We start from the raw sequence: 16,932 nt of genomic DNA on the forward strand, positions 1-16,932 counted from the left end.
CAGGTATGTGAGCTGGTTACTCTGCTGCGCTTAAAATTTCTTTTTTGGTTTGCTACAATGCCTTTTCTGAAACGTTGTCTCCCTCTGCTGGAACACTGACTTCTTTCATTTAATGCCTGCAGACTATAAAAGAGAAACCAACCCAAAAAGTTTGGTTGATTAGTCTGTGGCATTCTTTTAAACTGTTGCTTATGGCGGTCTCTGTGAGCTTCTCAGTGACATTCAGCCATCCAGGTATCCCGCCTGCAGTAGACGGAATGTGGCAATGGAACGCTGGCTGCGCGTGTCATAATAGGCTCTGAGCCTTTATATACCTGCGCACAGCAGCAGCCACCTTCAGTCTGCTGCTGGACAGCCAGCAGCAGCAGCAGCAGGAGAGGTAATTAATCAGCAACCCTCCTGCTAAGGGTAGACAGCTGCTCGTTCCACCCCCCCCCCCCCCGCCTTAATTGGTTCTCCTCCCTTCCAACGGTGTTGAGGCGGGTGGGAACAGCCGGGGGTTGAGGGTACTGTGCTAAAAGAGGTGGAGTTATGCAGATCTAAAACGCGTGGATTGCAGCAGCAGCAAGCCGAAAAGTGCAGGCATGTGAGGGATCTAGAGGTTGACAGCATGTCTTCTTAACGGGAGTCCAGGTGGCCATCTCCACAAATGGACTTTTCAGAATCCTTGGGTGGCACCGTAGTCGGAAACCAATTCTGGTTATCGCTTCTCGGCCTTTTGGCTAAGATCAAGTGTAGTATCTGTTCTTATCAGTTTAATATCTGATACGTCCCCTATCTGGGGACCATATATTAAATGGATTTTTAGAACAGGGAGATGGAAAAAGAGCTTGCTCTGTCCACTCCACGCATTGACCTGGTATTGCAGTATCTCCAGGACCGGTGCACCCCTTCTTTAATGCAGTTTCTAAAATCAGAAAGAATTGAATTCAATGCTTTTTGTTCATTTTGCTTGTTTGTCGGATTTTGGGATGGACTCTTTGGCTTTGCTTTTCTTCTCCTCATTGGATTTTTCATGTTAAAAGTTGCAGAAGCCAGATGACAAGCTCATTTTGGTTCAACTTCAGCAACTGTGCATTGCATTGCCATGTAATGTAATGTAATGCAATGCTATCTATCTAGCTCTCCCTCTATACTTCCTTTTGGATAAACAGACATATTAGGCAAGCATTTTGGAGCTTTCACCTAAATAACTACAGGTGGTGAGATAAGCTGCACAATATAATTGACCTTTCAGTATATTGTTGCACACACACCATCTATTTAGCAAATGCCCTTGTTATCAACAGCAGCCTTTTAAACTCACCTGAGCTAACAGGTATGTGAGCTGGTTACTCTGCTGCGCTTAAAATTTCTTTTTTGGTTTGCTACAATGCCTTTTCTGAAACGTTGTCTCCCTCTGCTGGAACACTGACTTCTTTCATTTAATGCCTGCAGACTATAAAAGAGAAACCAACCCAAAAAGTTTGGTTGATTAGTCTGTGGCATTCTTTTAAACTGTTGCTTATGGCGGTCTCTGTGAGCTTCTCAGTGACATTCAGCCATCCAGGTATCCCGCCTGCAGTAGACGGAATGTGGCAATGGAACGCTGGCTGCGCGTGTCATAATAGGCTCTGAGCCTTTATATACTTGCGCACAGCAGCAGCCACCTTCAGTCTGCTGCTGGACAGCCAGCAGCAGCAGCAGCAGGAGAGGTAATTAATCAGCAACCCTCCTGCTAAGGGTAGACAGCTGCTCGTTCCACCCCCCCCCCCCCGCCTTAATTGGTTCTCCTCCCTTCCAACGGTGTTGAGGCGGGTGGGAAAAGCCGGGGGTTGAGGGTACTGTGCTAAAAGAGGTGGAGTTATGCAGATCTAAAACGCGTGGATTGCAGCAGCAGCAAGCCGAAAAGTGCAGGCATGTGAGGGATCTAGAGGTTGACAGCATGTCTTCTTAACGGGAGTCCAGGTGGCCATCTCCACAAATGGACTTTTCAGAATCCTTGGGTGGCACCGTAGTCGGAAACCAATTCTGGTTATCGCTTCTCGGCCTTTTGGCTAAGATCAAGTGTAGTATCTGTTCTTATCAGTTTAATATCTGATACGTCCCCTATCTGGGGACCATATATTAAATGGATTTTTAGAACAGGGAGATGGAAAAAGAGCTTGCTCTGTCCACTCCACGCATTGACCTGGTATTGCAGTATCTCCAGGACCGGTGCACCCCTTCTTTAATGCAGTTTCTAAAATCAGAAAGAATTGAATTCAATGCTTTTTGTTCATTTTGCTTGTTTGTCGGATTTTGGGATGGACTCTTTGGCTTTGCTTTTCTTCTCCTCATTGGATTTTTCATGTTAAAAGTTGCAGAAGCCAGATGACAAGCTCATTTTGGTTCAACTTCAGCAACTGTGCATTGCATTGCCATGTAATGTAATGTAATGCAATGCTATCTATCTAGCTCTCCCTCTATACTTCCTTTTGGATAAACAGACATATTAGGCAAGCATTTTGGAGCTTTCACCTAAATAACTACAGGTGGTGAGATAAGCTGCACAATATAATTGACCTTTCAGTATATTATTGCACACACACCATCTATTTAGCAAATGCCCTTGTTATCAACAGCAGCCTTTTAAACTCACCTGAGCTAACAGGTATGTGAGCTGGTTACTCTGCTGCGCTTAAAATTTCTTTTTTGGTTTGCTACAATGCCTTTTCTGAAACGTTGTCTCCCTCTGCTGGAACACTGACTTCTTTCATTTAATGCCTGCAGACTATAAAAGAGAAACCAACCCAAAAAGTTTGGTTGATTAGTCTGTGGCATTCTTTTAAACTGTTGCTTATGGCGGTCTCTGTGAGCTTCTCAGTGACATTCAGCCATCCAGGTATCCCGCCTGCAGTAGACGGAATGTGGCAATGGAACGCTGGCTGCGCGTGTCATAATAGGCTCTGAGCCTTTATATACTTGCGCACAGCAGCAGCCACCTTCAGTCTGCTGCTGGACAGCCAGCAGCAGCAGCAGCAGGAGAGGTAATTAATCAGCAACCCTCCTGCTAAGGGTAGACAGCTGCTCGTTCCACCCCCCCCCCGCCTTAATTGGTTCTCCTCCCTTCCAACGGTGTTGAGGCGGGTGGGAAAAGCCGGGGGTTGAGGGTACTGTGCTAAAAGAGGTGGAGTTATGCAGATCTAAAACGCGTGGATTGCAGCAGCAGCAAGCCGAAAAGTGCAGGCATGTGAGGGATCTAGAGGTTGACAGCATGTCTTCTTAACGGGAGTCCAGGTGGCCATCTCCACAAATGGACTTTTCAGAATCCTTGGGTGGCACCGTAGTCGGAAACCAATTCTGGTTATCGCTTCTCGGCCTTTTGGCTAAGATCAAGTGTAGTATCTGTTCTTATCAGTTTAATATCTGATACGTCCCCTATCTGGGGACCATATATTAAATGGATTTTTAGAACAGGGAGATGGAAAAAGAGCTTGCTCTGTCCACTCCACGCATTGACCTGGTATTGCAGTATCTCCAGGACCGGTGCACCCCTTCTTTAATGCAGTTTCTAAAATCAGAAAGAATTGAATTCAATGCTTTTTGTTCATTTTGCTTGTTTGTCGGATTTTGGGATGGACTCTTTGGCTTTGCTTTTCTTCTCCTCATTGGATTTTTCATGTTAAAAGTTGCAGAAGCCAGATGACAAGCTCATTTTGGTTCAACTTCAGCAACTGTGCATTGCATTGCCATGTAATGTAATGTAATGCAATGCTATCTATCTAGCTCTCCCTCTATACTTCCTTTTGGATAAACAGACATATTAGGCAAGCATTTTGGAGCTTTCACCTAAATAACTACAGGTGGTGAGATAAGCTGCACAATATAATTGACCTTTCAGTATATTGTTGCACACACACCATCTATTTAGCAAATGCCCTTGTTATCAACAGCAGCCTTTTAAACTCACCTGAGCTAACAGGTATGTGAGCTGGTTACTCTGCTGCGCTTAAAATTTCTTTTTTGGTTTGCTACAATGCCTTTTCTGAAACGTTGTCTCCCTCTGCTGGAACACTGACTTCTTTTATTTAATGCCTGCAGACTATAAAAGAGAAACCAACCCAAAAAGTTTGGTTGATTAGTCTGTGGCATTCTTTTAAACTGTTGCTTATGGCGGTCTCTGTGAGCTTCTCAGTGACATTCAGCCATCCAGGTATCCCGCCTGCAGTAGACGGAATGTGGCAATGGAACGCTGGCTGCGCGTGTCATAATAGGCTCTGAGCCTTTATATACCTGCGCACAGCAGCAGCCACCTTCAGTCTGCTGCTGGACAGCCAGCAGCAGCAGCAGGAGAGGTAATTAATCAGCAACCCTCCTGCTAAGGGTAGACAGCTGCTCGTTCCACCCCCCCCCCCCCCCGCCTTAATTGGTTCTCCTCCCTTCCAACGGTGTTGAGGCGGGTGGGAACAGCCGGGGGTTGAGGGTACTGTGCTAAAAGAGGTGGAGTTATGCAGATCTAAAACGCGTGGATTGCAGCAGCAGCAAGCCGAAAAGTGCAGGCATGTGAGGGATCTAGAGGTTGACAGCATGTCTTCTTAACGGGAGTCCAGGTGGCCATCTCCACAAATGGACTTTTCAGAATCCTTGGGTGGCACCGTAGTCGGAAACCAATTCTGGTTATCGCTTCTCGGCCTTTTGGCTAAGATCAAGTGTAGTATCTGTTCTTATCAGTTTAATATGTGATACGTCCCCTATCTGGGGACCATATATTAAATGGATTTTTAGAACAGGGAGATGGAAAAAGAGCTTGCTCTGTCCACTCCACGCATTGACCTGGTATTGCAGTATCTCCAGGACCGGTGCACCCCTTCTTTAATGCAGTTTCTAAAATCAGAAAGAATTGAATTCAATGCTTTTTGTTCATTTTGCTTGTTTGTCGGATTTTGGGATGGACTCTTTAGCTTTGCTTTTCTTCTCCTCATTGGATTTTTCATGTTAAAAGTTGCAGAAGCCAGATGACAAGCTCATTTTGGTTCAACTTCAGCAACTGTGCATTGCATTGCCATGTGATGTAATGTAATGCAATGCTATCTATCTAGCTCTCCCTCTATACTTCCTTTTGGATAAACAGACATATTAGGCAAGCATTTTGGAGCTTTCACCTAAATAACTACAGGTGGTGAGATAAGCTGCACAATATAATTGACCTTTCAGTATATTGTTGCACACACACCATCTATTTAGCAAATGCCCTTGTTATCAACAGCAGCCTTTTAAACTCACCTGAGCTAACAGGTATGTGAGCTGGTTACTCTGCTGCGCTTAAAATTTCTTTTTTGGTTTGCTACAATGCCTTTTCTGAAACGTTGTCTCCCTCTGCTGGAACACTGACTTCTTTCATTTAATGCCTGCAGACTATAAAAGAGAAACCAACCCAAAAAGTTTGGTTGATTAGTCTGTGGCATTCTTTTAAACTGTTGCTTATGGCGGTCTCTGTGAGCTTCTCAGTGACATTCAGCCATCCAGGTATCCCGCCTGCAGTAGAGGGAATGTGGCAATGGAACGCTGGCTGCGCGTGTCATAATAGGCTCTGAGCCTTTATATACCTGCGCACAGCAGCAGCCACCTTCAGTCTGCTGCTGGACAGCCAGCAGCAGCAGCAGCAGGAGAGGTAATTAATCAGCAACCCTCCTGCTAAGGGTAGACAGCTGCTCGTTCCACCCCCCCCCCGCCTTAATTGGTTCTCCTCCCTTCCAACGGTGTTGAGGCGGGTGGGAACAGCCGGGGGTTGAGGGTACTGTGCTAAAAGAGGTGGAGTTATGCAGATCTAAAACGCGTGGATTGCAGCAGCAGCAAGCCGAAAAGTGCAGGCATGTGAGGGATCTAGAGGTTGACAGCATGTCTTCTTAACGGGAGTCCAGGTGGCCATCTCCACAAATGGACTTTTCAGAATCCTTGGGTGGCACCGTAGTCGGAAACCAATTCTGGTTATCGCTTCTCGGCCTTTTGGCTAAGATCAAGTGTAGTATCTGTTCTTATCAGTTTAATATCTGATACGTCCCCTATCTGGGGACCATATATTAAATGGATTTTTAGAACAGGGAGATGGAAAAAGAGCTTGCTCTGTCCACTCCACGCATTGACCTGGTATTGCAGTATCTCCAGGACCGGTGCACCCCTTCTTTAATGCAGTTTCTAAAATCAGAAAGAATTGAATTCAATGCTTTTTGTTCATTTTGCTTGTTTGTCGGATTTTGGGATGGACTCTTTGGCTTTGCTTTTCTTCTCCTCATTGGATTTTTCATGTTAAAAGTTGCAGAAGCCAGATGACAAGCTCATTTTGGTTCAACTTCAGCAACTGTGCATTGCATTGCCATGTAATGTAATGTAATACAATGCTATCTATCTAGCTCTCCCTCTATACTTCCTTTTGGATAAACAGACATATTAGGCAAGCATTTTGGAGCTTTCACCTAAATAACTACAGGTGGTGAGATAAGCTGCACAATATAATTGACCTTTCAGTATATTGTTGCACACACACCATCTATTTAGCAAATGCCCTTCTTATCAACAGCAGCCTTTTAAACTCACCTGAGCTAACAGGTATGTGAGCTGGTTACTCTGCTGCGCTTAAAATTTCTTTTTTGGTTTGCTACAATGCCTTTTCTGAAACGTTGTCTCCCTCTGCTGGAACACTGACTTCTTTCATTTAATGCCTGCAGACTATAAAAGAGAAACCAACCCAAAAAGTTTGGTTGATTAGTCTGTGGCATTCTTTTAAACTGTTGCTTATGGCGGTCTCTGTGAGCTTCTCAGTGACATTCAGCCATCCAGGTATCCCGCTTGCAGTAGACGGAATGTGGCAATGGAACGCTGGCTGCGCGTGTCATAATAGGCTCTGAGCCTTTATATACCTGCGCACAGCAGCAGCCACCTTCAGTCTGCTGCTGGACAGCCAGCAGAAGCAACAGCAGGAGAGGTAATTAATCAGCAACCCTCCTGCTAAGGGTAGACAGCTGCTCGTTCCACCCCCCCCCCGCCTTAATTGGTTCTCCTCCCTTCCAACGGTGTTGAGGCGGGTGGGAACAGCCGGGGGTTGAGGGTACTGTGCTAAAAGAGTTGGAGTTATGCAGATCTAAAACGCGTGGATTGCAGCAGCAGCAAGCCGAAAAGTGCAGGCATGTGAGGGATCTAGAGGTTGACAGCATGTCTTCTTAACGGGAGTCCAGGTGGCCATCTCCACAAATGGACTTTTCAGAATCCTTGGGTGGCACCGTAGTCGGAAACCAATTCTGGTTATCGCTTCTCGGCCTTTTGGCTAAGATCAAGTGTAGTATCTGTTCTTATCAGTTTAATATCTGATACGTCCCCTATCTGGGGACCATATATTAAATGGATTTTTAGAACAGGGAGATGGAAAAAGAGCTTGCTCTGTCCACTCCACGCATTGACCTGGTATTGCAGTATCTCCAGGACCGGTGCACCCCTTCTTTAATGCAGTTTCTAAAATCAGAAAGAATTGAATTCAATGCTTTTTGTTCGTTTTGCTTGTTTGTCGGATTTTGGGATGGACTCTTTGGCTTTGCTTTTCTTCTCCTCATTGGATTTTTCATGTTAAAAGTTGCAGAAGCCAGATGACAAGCTCATTTTGGTTCAACTTCAGCAACTGTGCATTGCATTGCCATGTAATGTAATGTAATGCAATGCTATCTATCTAGCTCTCCCTCTATACTTCCTTTTGGATAAACAGACATATTAGGCAAGCATTTTGGAGCTTTCACCTAAATAACTACAGGTGGTGAGATAAGCTGCACAATATAATTGACCTTTCAGTATATTGTTGCACACACACCATCTATTTAGCAAATGCCCTTGTTATCAACAGCAGCCTTTTAAACTCACCTGAGCTAACAGGTATGTGAGCTGGTTACTCTGCTGCGCTTAAAGTTTCTTTTTTGGTTTGCTACAATGCCTTTTCTGAAACGTTGTCTCCCTCTGCTGGAACACTGACTTCTTTCATTTAATGCCTGCAGACTATAAAAGAGAAACCAACCCAAAAAGTTTGGTTGATTAGTCTGTGGCATTCTTTTAAACTGTTGCTTATGGCGGTCTCTGTGAGCTTCTCAGTGACATTCAGCCATCCAGGTATCCCGCCTGCAGTAGACGGAATGTGGCAATGGAACGCTGGCTGCGCGTGTCATAATAGGCTCTGAGCCTTTATATACCTGCGCACAGCAGCAGCCACCTTCAGTCTGCTGCTGGACAGCCAGCAGCAGCAGCAGCAGGAGAGGTAATTAATCAGCAACCCTCCTGTTAAGGGTAGACAGCTGCTCGTTCCACCCCCCCCCCCGCCTTAATTGGTTCTCCTCCCTTCCAACGGTGTTGAGGCGGGTGGGAACAGCCGGGGGTTGAGGGTACTGTGCTAAAAGAGGTGGAGTTATGCAGATCTAAAACGCGTGTATTGCAGCAGCAGCAAGCCGAAAAGTGCAGGCATGTGAGGGATCTAGAGGTTGACAGCATGTCTTCTTCACGGGAGTCCAGGTGGCCATCTCCACAAATGGACTTTTCAGAATCCTTGGGTGGCACCGTAGTCGGAAACCAATTCTGGTTATCGCTTCTCGGCCTTTTGGCTAAGATCAAGTGTAGTATCTGTTCTTATCAGTTTAATATCTGATACGTCCCCTATCTGGGGACCATATATTAAATGGATTTTTAGAACAGGGAGATGGAAAAAGAGCTTGCTCTGTCCACTCCACGCATTGACCTGGTATTGCAGTATCTCCAGGACCGGTGCACCCCTTCTTTAATGCAGTTTCTAAAATCAGAAAGAATTGAATTCAATGCTTTTTGTTCATTTTGCTTGTTTGTCGGATTTTGGGATGGACTCTTTGGCTTTGCTTTTCTTCTCCTCATTGGATTTTTCATGTTAAAAGTTGCAGAAGCCAGATGACAAGCTCATTTTGGTTCAACTTCAGCAACTGTGCATTGCATTGCCATGTAATGTAATGTAATGCAATGCTATCTATCTAGCTCTCCCTCTATACTTCCTTTTGGATAAACAGACATATTAGGCAAGCATTTTGGAGCTTTCACCTAAATAACTACAGGTGGTGAGATAAGCTGCACAATATAATTGACCTTTCAGTATATTGTTGCACACACACCGTCTATTTAGCAAATGCCCTTGTTATCAACAGCAGCCTTTTAAACTCACCTGAGCTAACAGGTATGTGCGCTGGTTACTCTGCTGCGCTTAAAATTTCTTTTTTGGTTTGCTACAATGCCTTTTCTGAAACGTTGTCTCCCTCTGCTGGAACACTGACTTCTTTCATTTAATGCCTGCAGACTATAAAAGAGAAACCAACCCAAAAAGTTTGGTTGATTAGTCTGTGGCATTCTTTTAAACTGTTGCTTATGGCGGTCTCTGTGAGCTTCTCAGTGACATTCAGCCATCCAGGTATCCCGCCTGCAGTAGAGGGAATGTGGCAATGGAACGCTGGCTGCGCGTGTCATAATAGGCTCTGAGCCTTTATATACCTGCGCACAGCAGCAGCCACCTTCAGTCTGCTGCTGGACAGCCAGCAGCAGCAGCAGCAGGAGAGATAATTAATCAGCAACCCTCCTGCTAAGGGTAGACAGCTGCTCGTTCCACCCCCCCCCCCCCCGCCTTAATTGGTTCTCCTCCCTTCCAACGGTGTTGAGGCGGGTGGGAACAGCCGGGGGTTGAGGGTACTGTGCTAAAAGAGGTGGAGTTATGCAGATCTAAAACGCGTGGATTGCAGCAGCAGCAAGCCGAAAAGTGCAGGCATGTGAGGGATCTAGAGGTTGACAGCATGTCTTCTTAACGGGAGTCCAGGTGGCCATCTCCACAAATGGACTTTTCAGAATCGTTGGGTGGCACCGTAGTCGGAAACCAATTCTGGTTATCGCTTCTCGGCCTTTTGGCTAAGATCAAGTGTAGTATCTGTTCTTATCAGTTTAATATCTGATACGTCCCCTATCTGGGGACCATATATTAAATGGATTTTTAGAACAGGGAGATGGAAAAAGAGCTTGCTCTGTCCACTCCACGCATTGACCTGGTATTGCAGTATCTCCAGGACCGGTGCACCCCTTCTTTAATGCAGTTTCTAAAATCAGAAAGAATTGAATTCAATGCTTTTTGTTCATTTTGCTTGTTTGTCGGATTTTGGGATGGACTCTTTGGCTTTGCTTTTCTTCTCCTCATTGGATTTTTCATGTTAAAAGTTGCAGAAGCCAGATGACAAGCTCATTTTGGTTCAACTTCAGCAACTGTGCATTGCATTGCCATGTAATGTAATGTAATGCAATGCTATCTATCTAGCTCTCCCTCTATACTTCCTTTTGGATAAACAGACATATTAGGCAAGCATTTTGGAGCTTTCACCTAAATAACTACAGGTGGTGAGATAAGCTGCACAATATAATTGACCTTTCAGTATATTGTTGCACACACACCGTCTATTTAGCAAATGCCCTTGTTATCAACAGCAGCCTTTTAAACTCACCTGAGCTAACAGGTATGTGAGCTGGTTACTCTGCTGCGCTTAAAATTTCTTTTTTGGTTTGCTACAATGCCTTTTCTGAAACGTTGTCTCCCTCTGCTGGAACACTGACTTCTTTCATTTAATGCCTGCAGACTATAAAAGAGAAACCAACCCAAAAAGTTTGGTTGATTAGTCTGTGGCATTCTTTTAAACTGTTGCTTATGGCGGTCTCTGTGAGCTTCTCAGTGACATTCAGCCATCCAGGTATCCCGCCTGCAGTAGACGGAATGTGGCAATGGAACGCTGGCTGCGCGTGTCATAATAGGCTCTGAGCCTTTATATACCTGCGCACAGCAGCAGCCACCTTCAGTCTGCTGCTGGACATCCAGCAGCAGCAGCAGCAGGAGAGGTAATTAATCAGCAACCCTCCTGCTAAGGGTAGACAGCTGCTCGTTCCACCCCCCCCCCCCCCGCCTTAATTGGTTCTCCTCCCTTCCAACGGTGTTGAGGCGGGTGGGAACAGCCGGGGGTTGAGGGTACTGTGCTAAAAGAGGTGGAGTTATGCAGATCTAAAACGCGTGGATTGCAGCAGCAGCAAGCCGAAAAGTGCAGGCATGTGAGGGATCTAGAGGTTGACAGCATGTCTTCTTAACGGGAGTCCAGGTGGCCATCTCCACAAATGGACTTTTCAGAATCGTTGGGTGGCACCGTAGTCGGAAACCAATTCTGGTTATCGCTTCTCGGCCTTTTGGCTAAGATCAAGTGTAGTATCTGTTCTTATCAGTTTAATATCTGATACGTCCCCTATCTGGGGACCATATATTAAATGGATTTTTAGAACAGGGAGATGGAAAAAGAGCTTGCTCTGTCCACTCCACGCATTGACCTGGTATTGCAGTATCTCCAGGACCGGTGCACCCCTTCTTTAATGCAGTTTCTAAAATCAGAAAGAATTGAATTCAATGCTTTTTGTTCATTTTGCTTGTTTGTCGGATTTTGGGATGGACTCTTTGGCTTTGCTTTTCTTCTCCTCATTGGATTTTTCATGTTAAAAGTTGCAGAAGCCAGATGACAAGCTCATTTTGGTTCAACTTCAGCAACTGTGCATTGCATTGCCATGTAATGTAATGTAATGCAATGCTATCTATCAAGCTCTCCCTCTATACTTCCTTTTGGATAAACAGACATATTAGGCAAGCATTTTGGAGCTTTCACCTAAATAACTACAGGTGGTGAGATAAGCTGCACAATATAATTGACCTTTCAGTATATTGTTGCACACACACCATCTATTTAGCAAATGCCCTTGTTATCAACAGCAGCCTTTTAAACTCACCTGAGCTAACAGGTATGTGAGCTGGTTACTCTGCTGCGCTTAAAATTTCTTTTTTGGTTTGCTACAATGCCTTTTCTGAAATGTTGTCTCCCTCTGCTGGAACACTGACTTCTTTCATTTAATGCCTGCAGACTATAAAAGAGAAACCAACCCAAAAAGTTTGGTTGATTAGTCTGTGGCATTCTTTTAAACTGTTGCTTATGGCGGTCTCTGTGAGCTTCTCAGTGACATTCAGCCATCCAGGTATCCCGCCTGCAGTAGACGGAATGTGGCAATGGAACGCTGGCTGCACGTGTCATAATAGGCTCTGAGCCTTTATATACCTGCGCACAGCAGCAGCCACCTTCAGTCTGCTGCTGGACAGCCAGCAGCAGCAGCAGCAGGAGAGGTAATTAATCAGCAACCCTCCTGCTAAGGGTAGACAGCTGCTCGTTCCACCCCCCCCCCCCGCCTTAATTGGTTCTCCTCCCTTCCAACGGTGTTGAGGCGGGTGGGAACAGCCGGGGGTTGAGGGTACTGTGCTAAAAGAGGTGGAGTTATGCAGATCTAAAACGCGTGGATTGCAGCAGCAGCAAGCCGAAAAGTGCAGGCATGTGAGGGATCTAGAGGTTGACAGCATGTCTTCTTAACGGGAGTCCAGGTGGCCATCTCCACAAATGAACTTTTCAGAATCCTTGGGTGGCACCGTAGTTGGAAACCAATTCTGGTTATCGCTTCTCGGCCTTTTGGCTAAGATCAAGTGTAGTATCTGTTCTTATCAGTTTAATATCTGATACGTCCCCTATCTGGGGACCATATATTAAATGGATTTTTAGAACAGGGAGATGGAAAAAGAGCTTGCTCTGTCCACTCCACGCATTGACCTGGTATTGCAGTATCTCCAGGACCGGTGCACCCCTTCTTTAATGCAGTTTCTAAAATCAGAAAGAATTGAATTCAATGCTTTTTGTTCATTTTGCTTGTTTGTCGGATTTTGGGATGGACTCTTTGGCTTTGCTTTTCTTCTCCTCATTGGATTTTTCATGTTAAAAGTTGCAGAAGCCAGATGACAAGCTCATTTTGGTTCAACTTCAGCAACTGTGCATTGCATTGCCATGTAATGTAATGTAATGCAATGCTATCTATCTAGCTCTCCCTCTATACTTCCTTTTGGATAAACAGACATATTAGGCAAGCATTTTGGAGCTTTCACCTAAATAACTACAGGTGGTGAGATAAGCTGCACAATATAATTGACCTTTCAGTATATTGTTGCACACACACCATCTATTTAGCAAATGCCCTTGTTATCAACAGCAGCCTTTTAAACTCACCTGAGCTAACAGGTATGTGAGCTGGTTACTCTGCTGCGCTTAAAATTTCTTTTTTGGTTTGCTACAATGCCTTTTCTGAAACGTTGTCTCCCTCTGCTGGAACACTGACTTCTTTCATTTAATGCCTGCAGACTATAAAAGAGAAACCAACCCAAAAAGTTTGGTTGATTAGTCTGTGGCATTCTTTTAAACTGTTGCTTATGGCGGTCTCTGTGAGCTTCTCAGTGACATTCAGCCATCCAGGTATCCCGCCTGCAGTAGACGGAATGTGGCAATGGAACGCTGGCTGCGCGTGTCATAATAGGCTCTGAGCCTTTATATACCTGCGCACAGCAGCCACCTTCAGTCTGCTGCTGGACAGCCAGCAGCAGCAGCAGCAGGAGAGGTAATTAATCAGCAACCCTCCTGCTAAGGGTAGACAGCTGCTCGTTCCACCCCCCCCCCGCCTTAATTGGTTCTCCTCCCTTCCAACGGTGTTGAGGCGGGTGGGAACAGCCGGGGGTTGAGGGTACTGTGCTAAAAGAGGTGGAGTTATGCAGATCTAAAACGCGTGGATTGCAGCAGCAGCAAGCCGAAAAGTGCAGGCATGTGAGGGATCTAGAGGTTGACAGCATGTCTTCTTAACGGGAGTCCAGGTGGCCATCTCCACAAATGGAGTTTTCAGAATCCTTGGGTGGCACCGTAGTCAGAAACCAATTCTGGTTATCGCTTCTCGGCCTTTTGGCTAAGATCAAGTGTAGTATCTGTTCTTATCAGTTTAATATCTGATACGTCCCCTATCTGGGGACCATATATTAAATGGATTTTTAGAACAGGGAGATGGAAAAAGAGCTTGCTCTGTCCACTCCACGCATTGACCTGGTATTGCAGTATCTCCAGGACCGGTGCACCCCTTCTTTAATGCAGTTTCTAAAATCAGAAAGAATTGAATTCAATGCTTTTTGTTCATTTTGCTTGTTTGTCGGATTTTGGGATGGACTCTTTGGCTTTGCTTTTCTTCTCCTCATTGGATTTTTCATGTTAAAAGTTGCAGAAGCCAGATGACAAGCTCATTTTGGTTCAACTTCAGCAACTGTGCATTGCATTGCCATGTAATGTAATGTAATGCAATGCTATCTATCTAGCTCTCCCTCTATACTTCCTTTTGGATAAACAGACATATTAGGCATGCATTTTGGAGCTTTCACCTAAATAACTACAGGTGGTGAGATAAGCTGCACAATATAATTGACCTTTCAGTATATTGTTGCACACACACCATCTATTTAGCAAATGCCCTTGTTATCAACAGCAGCCTTTTAAACTCACCTGAGCTAACAGGTATGTGAGCTGGTTACTCTGCTGCGCTTAAAATTTCTTTTTTGGTTTGCTACAATGAATTTTCTGAAACGTTGTCTCCCTCTGCTGGAACACTGACTTCTTTCATTTAATGCCTGCAGACTATAAAAGAGAAACCAACCCAAAAAGTTTGGTTGATTAGTCTGTGGCATTCTTTTAAACTGTTGCTTATGGTGGTCTCTGTGAACTTCTCAGTGACATTCAGCCATCCAGGTATCCCGCCTGCAGTAGACGGAATGTGGCAATGGAACGCTGGCTGCGCGTGTCATAATAGGCTCTGAGCCTTTATATACCTGCGCACAGCAGCAGCCACCTTCAGTCTGCTGCTGGACAGCCAGCAGCAGCAGCAGCAGGAGAGGTAATTAATCAGCAACCCTCCTGCTAAGGGTAGACAGCTGCTCGTTCCACCCCCCCCCCCCCCCCGCCTTAATTGGTTCTCCTCCCTTCCAACGGTGTTGAGGCGGGTGGGAACAGCCGGGGGTTGAGGGTACTGTGCTAAAAGAGGTGGAGTTATGCAGATCTAAAACGCGTGGATTGCAGCAGCAGCAAGCCGAAAAGTGCAGGCATGTGAGGGATCTAGAGGTTGACAGCATGTCTTCTTAACGGGAGTCCAGGTGGCCATCTCCACAAATGGACTTTTCAGAATCCTTGGGTGGCACCGTAGTCGGAAACCAATTCTGGTTATCGCTTCTCGGCCTTTTGGCTAAGATCAAGTGTAGTATCTGTTCTTATCAGTTTAATATCTGATACGTCCCCTATCTGGGGACCATATATTAAATGGATTTTTAGAACAGGGAGATGGAAAAAGAGCTTGCTCTGTCCACTCCACGCATTGACCTGGTATTGCAGTATCTCCAGGACCAGTGCACCCCTTCTTTAATGCAGTTTCTAAAATCAGAAAGAATTGAATTCAATGCTTTTTGTTCATTTTGCTTGTTTGTCGGATTTTGGGATGGACTCTTTGGCTTTGCTTTTCTTCTCCTCATTGGATTTTTCATGTTAAAAGTTGCAGAAGCCAGATGACAAGCTCATTTTGGTTCAACTTCAGCAACTGTGCATTGCATTGCCATGTAATGTAATGTAATGCAATGCTATCTATCTAGCTCTCCCTCTATACTTCCTTTTGGATAAACAGACATATTAGGCAAGCATTTTGGAGCTTTCACCTAAATAACTACAGGTGGTGAGATAAGCTGCACAATATAATTGACCTTTCAGTATATTGTTGCACACACACCATCTATTTAGCAAATGCCCTTGTTATCAACAGCAGCCTTTTAAACTCACCTGAGCTAACAGGTATGTGAGCTGGTTACTCTGCTGCGCTTAAAATTTCTTTTTTGGTTTGCTACAATGCCTTTTCTGAAACGTTGTCTCCCTCTGCTGGAACACTGACTTCTTTCATTTAATGCCTGCAGACTATAAAAGAGAAACCAACCCAAAAAGTTTGGTTGATTAGTCTGTGGCATTCTTTTAAACTGTTGCTTATGGCGGTCTCTGTGAGCTTCTCAGTGACATTCAGCCATCCAGGTATCCCGCCTGCAGTAGACGGAATGTGGCAATGGAACGCTGGCTGCGCGTGTCATAATAGGCTCTGAGCCTTTATATACCTGCGCACACCAGCAGCCACCTTCAGTCTGCTGCTGGACAGCCAGCAGCAGCAGCAGCAGGAGAGGTAATTAATCAGCAACCCTTCTGCTAAGGGTAGACAGCTGCTCGTTCCACCCCCCCCCCCCCGCCTTAATTGGTTCTCCTCCCTTCCAACGGTGTTGAGGCGGGTGGGAACAGCCGGGGGTTGAGGGTACTGTGCTAAAAGAGGTGGAGTTATGCAGATCTAAAACGCGTGGATTGCAGCAGCAGCAAGCCGAAAAGTGCAGGCATGTGAGGGATCTAGAGGTTGACAGCATGTCTTCTTAACGGGAGTCCAGGTGGCCATCTCCACAAATGGACTTTTCAGAATCCTTGGGTGGCACCGTAGTCGGAAACCAATTCTGGTTATCGCTTCTCGGCCTTTTGGCTAAGATCAAGTGTAGTATCTGTTCTTATCAGTTTAATATCTGATACGTCCCCTATCTGGGGACCATATATTAAATGGATTTTTAGAACAGGGAGATGGAAAAAGAGCTTGCTCTGTCCACTCCACGCATTGACCTGGTATTGCAGTATCTCCAGGACCGGTGCACCCCTTCTTTAATGCAGTTTCTAAAATCAGAAAGAATTGAATTCAATGCTTTTTGTTCATGTTGCTTGTTTGTCGGATTTTGGGATGGACTCTTTGGCTTTGCTTTTCTTCTCCTCATTGGATTTTTCATGTTAAAAGTTGCAGAAGCCAGATGACAAGCTCATTTTGGTTCAACTTCAGCAACTGTGCATTGCATTGCCATGTAATGTAATGTAATGCAATGCTATCTATCTAGCTCTCCCTCTATACTTCCTTTTGGATAAACAGACATATTAGGCAAGCATTTTGGAG

At 45.2% G+C, this 16,932-nt stretch overlaps 13 non-coding genes across 13 annotated transcripts; all 13 read left to right on the plus strand.

Moving 5' to 3' along the window:
- Window positions 1–702: 702 nt before the first annotated feature.
- LOC141215510 (U2 spliceosomal RNA) lies at window positions 703–893 on the plus strand. Its single transcript, XR_012284574.1, has one exon. It is a non-coding gene; the product is annotated as a U2 spliceosomal RNA (small nuclear RNA).
- Window positions 894–2,016: 1,123 nt separating this feature from the next.
- On the plus strand, window positions 2,017–2,207 carry LOC141215511 (U2 spliceosomal RNA). Its single transcript, XR_012284575.1, has one exon. It is a non-coding gene; the product is annotated as a U2 spliceosomal RNA (small nuclear RNA).
- A 1,120-nt stretch (window positions 2,208–3,327) lies between these two features.
- Window positions 3,328–3,518, plus strand: LOC141215512 (U2 spliceosomal RNA). Its single transcript, XR_012284576.1, has one exon. It is a non-coding gene; the product is annotated as a U2 spliceosomal RNA (small nuclear RNA).
- Window positions 3,519–4,640: 1,122 nt separating this feature from the next.
- On the plus strand, window positions 4,641–4,831 carry LOC141216668 (U2 spliceosomal RNA). Its single transcript, XR_012285692.1, has one exon. It is a non-coding gene; the product is annotated as a U2 spliceosomal RNA (small nuclear RNA).
- Window positions 4,832–5,951: 1,120 nt separating this feature from the next.
- On the plus strand, window positions 5,952–6,142 carry LOC141215513 (U2 spliceosomal RNA). Its single transcript, XR_012284577.1, has one exon. It is a non-coding gene; the product is annotated as a U2 spliceosomal RNA (small nuclear RNA).
- Window positions 6,143–7,262: 1,120 nt separating this feature from the next.
- On the plus strand, window positions 7,263–7,453 carry LOC141215514 (U2 spliceosomal RNA). The gene has a single exon (XR_012284578.1). It is a non-coding gene; the product is annotated as a U2 spliceosomal RNA (small nuclear RNA).
- Window positions 7,454–8,574: 1,121 nt separating this feature from the next.
- LOC141215515 (U2 spliceosomal RNA) lies at window positions 8,575–8,765 on the plus strand. The gene has a single exon (XR_012284579.1). It is a non-coding gene; the product is annotated as a U2 spliceosomal RNA (small nuclear RNA).
- A 1,124-nt stretch (window positions 8,766–9,889) lies between these two features.
- Window positions 9,890–10,080, plus strand: LOC141215516 (U2 spliceosomal RNA). The gene has a single exon (XR_012284580.1). It is a non-coding gene; the product is annotated as a U2 spliceosomal RNA (small nuclear RNA).
- Window positions 10,081–11,204: 1,124 nt separating this feature from the next.
- On the plus strand, window positions 11,205–11,395 carry LOC141215518 (U2 spliceosomal RNA). The gene has a single exon (XR_012284582.1). It is a non-coding gene; the product is annotated as a U2 spliceosomal RNA (small nuclear RNA).
- Window positions 11,396–12,517: 1,122 nt separating this feature from the next.
- LOC141215519 (U2 spliceosomal RNA) lies at window positions 12,518–12,708 on the plus strand. Its single transcript, XR_012284583.1, has one exon. It is a non-coding gene; the product is annotated as a U2 spliceosomal RNA (small nuclear RNA).
- A 1,117-nt stretch (window positions 12,709–13,825) lies between these two features.
- On the plus strand, window positions 13,826–14,016 carry LOC141215520 (U2 spliceosomal RNA). Its single transcript, XR_012284584.1, has one exon. It is a non-coding gene; the product is annotated as a U2 spliceosomal RNA (small nuclear RNA).
- A 1,126-nt stretch (window positions 14,017–15,142) lies between these two features.
- Window positions 15,143–15,333, plus strand: LOC141215442 (U2 spliceosomal RNA). The gene has a single exon (XR_012284509.1). It is a non-coding gene; the product is annotated as a U2 spliceosomal RNA (small nuclear RNA).
- Window positions 15,334–16,456: 1,123 nt separating this feature from the next.
- Window positions 16,457–16,647, plus strand: LOC141215521 (U2 spliceosomal RNA). Its single transcript, XR_012284585.1, has one exon. It is a non-coding gene; the product is annotated as a U2 spliceosomal RNA (small nuclear RNA).
- Window positions 16,648–16,932: the final 285 nt, after the last annotated feature.

The sequence above is a fragment of the Phyllobates terribilis genome, unplaced genomic scaffold (assembly GCF_046119375.1).
Source record: "Phyllobates terribilis strain yellow unplaced genomic scaffold, ASM4611937v1 Scaffold_236__1_contigs__length_3049075, whole genome shotgun sequence".
Classification (NCBI taxonomy): Eukaryota; Metazoa; Chordata; class Amphibia; order Anura; family Dendrobatidae; genus Phyllobates; species Phyllobates terribilis.